This window comes from Schistocerca cancellata, chromosome 2 (assembly GCF_023864275.1).
Source record: "Schistocerca cancellata isolate TAMUIC-IGC-003103 chromosome 2, iqSchCanc2.1, whole genome shotgun sequence".
In the NCBI taxonomy this organism is placed as follows: Eukaryota; Metazoa; Arthropoda; class Insecta; order Orthoptera; family Acrididae; genus Schistocerca; species Schistocerca cancellata.
In genome coordinates, this window is record NC_064627.1 from 1,065,629,846 (window position 1) to 1,065,637,966 (window position 8,121).

Sequence of the window (8,121 nt, forward strand, 5' to 3'; positions counted from 1 at the left end):
AAGCGAGCAGCATTGCACTATCGCTGACTCGCAACAATCGAAAGAGTAAAATCAATGCTTAAATAAAATTGCCACCTTTTAATAATTATTATTATCCCATTAAATAAATAAATAGCAATTCGGTGAGAACGAAGTTTTTATGTATAAAATATTCTCGGTATTCTTGCCGCGTCAGTTCTAGATAAAATCTCAAGCTTTCGACGATTACCTCCATCGTCATCGTCAGGAGCTGACTGTCTCCACTGCTGCTATGGTAGCCTCTATATAGCCCGAAGACGGCTTCAGATTGGTCGGCTTCTGATTGGTCGGCGATTACGTGCTGCTGTCTCAGACGGTGTCACTGTGTTCGCCGGTGGCGCCACCGCTTCTGCTTCTGAGACAGCAGCACGTAATCGCTGACCAATCAGAAGCCGACCAATCAGAAGCCGTCTTCGGGCTATATAGAGGCTACCATAGCAGCAATGGAGACAGTCAGCTCCTGACGATGACGATGGAGGTAATCGTCGAAAGCTCGAGATTTTATCTAGAACTGACGCGGCAAGAATACCGAGAATATTTTATACAGCAATTCAGTGGCTATCGAATCAATAAACAGAGGGCGCAATTCAGTGGCAACCTATTGACAGGACTAGCTTATATGTGTGTGCTAATGTGTGTTTTTTCTATTTGTTTCATGCTGTAATGAGCGGAAATCTACGACGACCCTAAGCATGATATTTTTGCTGTACCATTCCATCCCAGCGGCAGCAGAAAGAAGCACTGAATAAGGTAGGCACAACATCTTCTTCAACCTGGTGCTGTATCTTACTTAAAAAATTTTTTACATTTTGTGAGTGTTTTTTTTTTTTTTTAAAATGGACTTGTAGTCCGGGGTGATATGTTACAATACAGCATCACCGGTCTATTGCGGTCTAACTGTGTTGGTGAGGCAGTAAATTCCCACAGGGCAGTGACTGCGTCACTGCAATTCACTTTGGAGGTGTGGCGGTGGAACTTGTAGTCCCGTACCACCCTCTGACGGTGATAGTACTACATGACTCAGGCAGAAAATTTTGCCTAACATGGGCAGGTGAAGGTGTGGCGGTGGGACTTATAGTCCCGTACCGTGGTTGACGTGCGTTTGTGAGTGTGTCCTCTTAGGAAGCTATAAGAGTCAATTATATTTAAATAACTGCGAGAAGGATCAGTAAAATACAGCATCAAGTGTTTTCAGTAGAGGTTAACTGAACGAGATTGGAACTGAATTTTAATCAAACGAAAGTGAACATTTATAGTATTGATTCCAATCTGGTGCAGTGTAGTAATTATTTTATGTTTTGTGTGACGGGATAATTGATATGTTGCGTGTGACGTTTTCCCGATTAGACTTGCACCCAAACATTTGCAAACACGGTCAAAACAGTGCGACGTGTAAGAAAAGCTACACAGCAGGAAGTAACTGTAGAACATTCAGAGGAGGAAGGAATAACTAGTGATGTAAAAATTGATAATAATTTTTCAGATCAGACAGAGGATATAGAACAGGACACTAATATTTAAGTCAGTGATCCATCTGCTGTAGAACACTCAGCCAGAATACAGATGGTAGTTCAAGTGCATACTGAAGCAGAACCACATGAAACACCAGTTACAGTCGATTTACCACCGGTAGAGCCAACACAAACAGTAATGGATCCATTTTCTCTCTTAACGATGAAAATGGAACAAATGTTTAAAATACAGGAACAATCACAGGAACAAATGTTTAAAATACAGGAAGAATCACAGATACAGCGTGAACAAGAAACTGCTAAACAGCTTGCAACTGAGATTAATAATAATTTAGATAAACTTACTAGCAGAGTAGATGAACGGATTAGGACCTTGGATGAACGCATCAGTCAATTAGACGAGCGTACGCAGTTAAGCTTTTCGCAGTTCTCAAAAGAGATAGATCAAAAGATTGAAAACCAGTTAAAAGAACATGATCGCCAGCTGCGACAGCAAATAGATGCCCAGTTGTCTGCTATACAGAACAACATTTCAAGTATGCAACAAACATACCATGACTTACCACAGAATGTAAAGCAAGTAACCCAGGATGTGGACAAATTACAACAAACACACACTTCTTTGGAAGCAAAAATACGCAACATAAGTACACATATAGAAAACCTTACGGTTGATAATCAAAACGTAATAGAACAAAAATGCAAATAACAAGAAGAACGCGTTGTGACCACATTCAACACATGGCTAAATGACAAAGACAAACAAATTAGTACTGTTATACAGAAGGAGCTACCTGTGATGTTACAACGAGCAGGAACACAACTGATACATGAAAACAACACAAAGATTCATGAACTCCAGACTGAATTACAAAATGTGCTTAATGAAACACGTATGCAAACATCTCATAACAGTTCACCGGAGTGTGTTAGTATCACAGAAACTCACCCTGATCATTATGAAATGCCTTTAACTGAAAGTAGGGGGCAGACGGGCAATAATTTCAATCCAACACGTGGAGTAACATCCGTTTATCAGGACCATACACAATCATTGGTGACTCAGGATGCTTTAGTGAAGAATTCACAGTTTCAGAAGTTTACCAATGATAAGAACGGACCCCATCCAATTGTGTTTATCAAAGGGATCCACGGAATAATGCCAAAAAGTTGGAACGAAAGGGAGAAAATTGTCTTTACCATTACCCATATTCAAGGTGAGCAAGTGTTGTTCGTGACACAGAAAGCTGAACAATGCAACTCCTTCGATGAATTTGAACAAGCTTTTCTAAACAAGTATTGGTTGCGTGGGGTACAAGAACGATTAAGAAAAGAAGTTTTTAGTCCTGAGCCATTTAATAGAAAAGGCGGTACTTTGCGGAAACATTTCGAAAAGTATCTGGACAAAGTGAAATATTTATCCACACCAATTCCTGAGTGTGATGTCTTAAAGATATTAAAGGAGAAGTTACTGCGTGAACTAAAGGAGAAATTGTTTCACATTCCTGAAGATAACGTGGAACATTTTCTATCTGTACTGGACTCTTTAGATTTGGTTATCGAAGAGGACAGACACCATTATGGGAATAATTCGTCGAATAATGGTAATGGTAATGGGTGAAACCACAAGAACAATAGTAATAGAAACACCTACTATGGGAATCAAAATCATTGGAATAGTCCGAATTATTCAGGATGGCAGAACCACAATATGAACACAAATGGACAGTACGGTAATGCAGCGAATCACAATTATCATCCACAGAACAATAGTGGACAAAACAATAACGGAAACTTTTCAAAGAAACGGAAACGAGATTTTAGAGCTAACGTCAATTACAATAACGGTAATTTTTCAAATAATCAGCAAAACATGCAACCAACACATAACTGGTCAACACAGAATTATGCACAACAGCAATGGCAGCAGCCTAGGCCACCGCAATATCACAACAACAATCATGTACAACCTCCTGTACAATACAAATATGTCAAATAACATGCAGCAGCATATGAATGCGCAGCCATGGCAACCACCGGATCAAAATATCAAGATCATTAAGGTAAGTGAACCGCAACTATCAACCAGTACCAGTCAGTCAAACTAGATGCGACGACATTCTGCTCCCGTGTGTCAGTCGCAGGGTGTCTAGGGGGCACTTGCATGAATGATGTTAGTAATAACGAGCAACCAAGCGTGCAGACAACCAGCTGTAGTAACAATAAGAATGTGTGTCGCATAGAATCAGCAGCGATCGGGTCGAACGACGCGAAAAATGCAGTGTGTAGGAATAATTCTGTTGATGTTGCTCAGCAACGTAGTTCAACTATGCAGATGTTAGGATATAATGACGGAGTCGATATACAAGAGGAATTATGTCAAGATTTTCGGAAGAAGTGTAATTTGTTTGAATGGGAAGTTGTACAAACAGCTATAGTTTGTGATATTTATGGTATTCAAACTACGGTGATTTTAGATACTGGAGCATCTGTTTCTGTGCTGAATGAATCGTTTTTTCTTCACTTAAAGAAGATTAGAAAGATTCCAGTTTTTCCAGTCACTAATTGTCGAGTTACAGGAGCCATTAGTCAGAAAGCCCAACTTGTTCGGGAACAGACATGGATTTGTATTAATTTTGGAATGGGAGCCAAAGAGTGCACCTCCCTTATTGTAAAGAATTTAGCCGTAAACTGTCTCCTTGGATTAGATATTTTGCGAGAGACGGAAACTATAATCGATCTCGCAAAGGGTGAATGCAGCATGTGTTTTGGTGACACGAGAGTCAGGTTAGACTTGGTAAAGACCAAAGAATTGCATGGCAAATATTGTCAAATTTTAAAGATAGAACCGATTCGCGCATATTTATGGCGGCTTCAAGATAGTTTCAATTGCAGTACATTCCCGGTCATGGAAGATGTGAAGGACGAGGAGAATATCCACCTCTCTGAAATAGTAGATAAAGTACAACAATCCTCTGGTCTTGACCATCTGCAACAAAAGCAGTTATTAGACACACTTACTAATTATCGTAAAGTATTTTTGAAAAAACCTGGACTAATTAAAAGTTACGTGTACGACATGCAAGTGTTTCCCCATGAAATTTTCTGTCATCAAACGTACTCAATACCCAGCGCGAAAAGGGAAGCAGTAACAAAAGAAATTGGACCATTTGTGATCTTAGGTACCGGTACACCACATAAAAATAGTTATTTCTTAGTCTATCCCAACTCAAATAGACAGAAAGCACTATACAATCACAAAGACTTGAAAGGATATGTATCTTAAGTACAGTAGATGACCTTTTACGTGTGTCGTAATGAGATGAAGTCAAACATCAAAGACTCAAGTACTGTGCGAGTAAGCTAAGTGACAATTATTAATTAATGGACTAGTGTATAAGTATTTCATGGACACACTGCGATGTGACGTGTGGGAGAATAGGAACATACAACATTGGAAGCATCAGTACTGCTTGGAGAAAGAGACTCTCAGAATACCAATTAGTTGTAAGAAAATTTCAGCTCCAGTTCGACGGAGAAGAGGACGCCGAGCTGCAGCAAGGAGAAGAAGAATTGCTTCAAGATGATTCCACCCTAAGACACTTAATCAAACATAATACAAACATGTTGAGATTTAGTAAACTTTCAGGGACTTATGCGTGTGAAACTACGAACAGTGAACAGAACTGCATATTTCACACAACAGTAGGATATAGTGACTTTAGAAAATAAACGTTTCATTTTGTTGATTGTTAACTATTTTGAACTCACTAGGGTGAGCAGGTTATGTTCTTTTTTTTCTCTCAGACTGTGTACAGGATACACTTACAACATGTAAAGTTTACGCGAGTTATGTATAGGTTTAACAAATTTTCCACCGTAAGTTAGTGCTCGGACTTGCATGAGCTATAAACCAGGTCGAACAAGATGTTGTCCATGACTGAACAGATCATTACACAGACGAAGATATACAGACTTATGTTTATCAGTGCACAATTCTTTATAAGTCCAGGAGCACCTTTTAGAGAAAATATATGACTTAGGATTTGCTTTTATATTGTAAATGACTACAATTATGTACTTCATTTGATATGTACACTCATTCAGTTATTTATCATTATGTAACTGGACTGTGTAAAGACATTCTTATAGGTAGCACAAGGACTTTACCTTGTCAGACTTGATAACTGTGATCAAGTGACTACGTGGTGGAGTGAACATGTCACAAATGACTTATGAACAGACTTCCTGTGAACATTATCCTCTATGCGTACGAACTTTATTTCACTGGCAAAAGAGTGGAATTTAACACAAAACTGGACGCTCAGTGAGTGCGTTGTGTTACCATGATTTCGTTTTCAAATTTTGTGCTACGAGTGTTTAGTAACGCCAAATATTCTGAGTGTTATTGGGACCACATGCGTGGACGTAACATTCCAGGCAAACTAAAACTCAAGAGCAAGTGTTTTTATCGATCAGTCTGCAACAGTGGTGAGTCGTAACAGTGTTGGGAACTGCTACTGACTATATCATTAAACCCGTTGCAGAACTGTATCAATGTTGGAACAGAATTACATGAACTTTTAATTGCAGATAGTCAGTTACGTCAGAAGGACGAATGGACTTGCATCATGATAAAGAAACTCACAAACAGTCGAACACATCAAAAAAAAAAAAAAAATTAGACGTTAATTTAAGGAACTGATACTGCTGTTTGAATTTCACGTGACTGTATGCTGGGATGCTGAGCACACGTGTCGGTGAGGGCAGCATACTGCAGCGACATCATCCGTCATCCCTTGCCGCACCCTGCCACGTCATCACAGTCCATCGCAGACTTACCTGATGGGGCGAGACATCGGTGTTGCAGAACACCAAGTCGCCAGCCGTCATCACCAGCAGCACTATCAAGAAATTTTACCATTATTAAATGTCATACGAAGTGAATATTCAAATGTTGAAAATTAAAAAAAGAGGGTATGGAAGATGTGCTCGCTCCGCCGTGGTTTTTTTCCGGGGTTTTGCTCGAATGGGGGAGCGTAACTCAAAATCCCTGAGACTTAAAAGTAAACAAAGCACATGCTTCCACGTGAAAGAACACAGTGAACTTTAAACAGAACAGACAAGGAAAATAAGCCTGCTTGGATGTCCAGTCAAACAAGTGTGACTGTACATCCAAAGGGGGCAATGTACATCCAAAGGGGGCAATGTAGTGCTACAACGATGAAAATTAATATTACGACGATGTCAAACCTTATTTTCATGATTTAAACAAGTATTCATGATATTAAAAATGTAATTATAATTTTATTATTTTCATTTTTGTGCTCAGTGTATCAAACCTTTCTAGTGCACGGAATAACTTAGCATTGTTTGTACTACAAAACTATATATGATTGTTAAGGGTTAAGCATGTAATAATTCGATGTAAGACAGTTTGTTGAGTCTGAATTTTGTTCTTGTACTGGTCGGTAGAGAAGGAAAAGTTCCTTAATCGATGTGAAGGTATAAAGGCTGTAAAAAGGAGAGAGAGAGAAGGTGAATACAAGTTACTCAAAACAAATATCTGCCAAGTGTAACGTCTTGTCATTTCCTATAGCTAAAAATTGTAAGGTCTAATCTGAGCCTGTCCTGAATAACAGCGAAGAACATTTATGTTATCATATATTTTCTTAGTTTGATCACGGTTGTGATTCGCATGTTTCTTTTCGTTACGCGACGTGTTACGAATATTTTCATTATTCGCGCAAAAGTGCACAGAGCTTTAATTGAACCTGCGTCTTTCGGAAACGATAACTTTTAATCAGTACAATTACGCGAATACCGTCTAAACCGCAAAAGTGTTTCCTGGACCAAATAATTCTTATAAAATGTGTATTTTCCAAAGCGAGCAGCATTGCACTATCGCTGACTCGCAACAATCGAAAGAGTAAAATCAATGCGTAAATAAAATTGCCACCTTTTAATAATTATTATTATCCCATTAAATAAATAAATAGCAATTCAGTGGCTATCCAATCAATAAACAGAGGGGGCAATTCAGTAAGCAAGACATGGCAGGAAAAGAACATGTTCCAAGAAAGGGAATGTCTTGTCCATTAGTTTTAGACAGGCATGGGGAGCCTAACAGTTCATATATGTGACGATTTAGCAGTGTGACAGAGCCACCCGTGTCCAATGAAATTTCCCACGTTTCCCACAAAGAAATAAATGAACAAAAAGTTAGTTTGACTGGTGTATCACTGAAGAAACTGCACGCTTGCTAGTTTTGCAAATGCCTATTGCAGACTTTGAATATACCGCATTAATAACATGGGGCTTGTGACTAAAATTTTGTGAGTGGTCTGAGAATTCTTATGTTCCTTCTGTTGCACGTCCTTTCTTACCACAAGTGTAACACTGAGCTTATTGGGAGGGGCAGTCTTGGCATTTGTGCCGTGAATCTGTGTAGCGAACTGCTTACGTGGCGTGCAGCGTTGTTTACTCTGCGAGGCTAGCGCAAGCCACCGATGCAGAATGGGGCCATCGCAAGCAAGGGACTCAACCTGACAAACAACTGGCTGCTCAAATGTATGAGCTGACAAGGCACCGGAATCGTACTGGTCGTGTATTTGCACAAGCTGCTGAAATG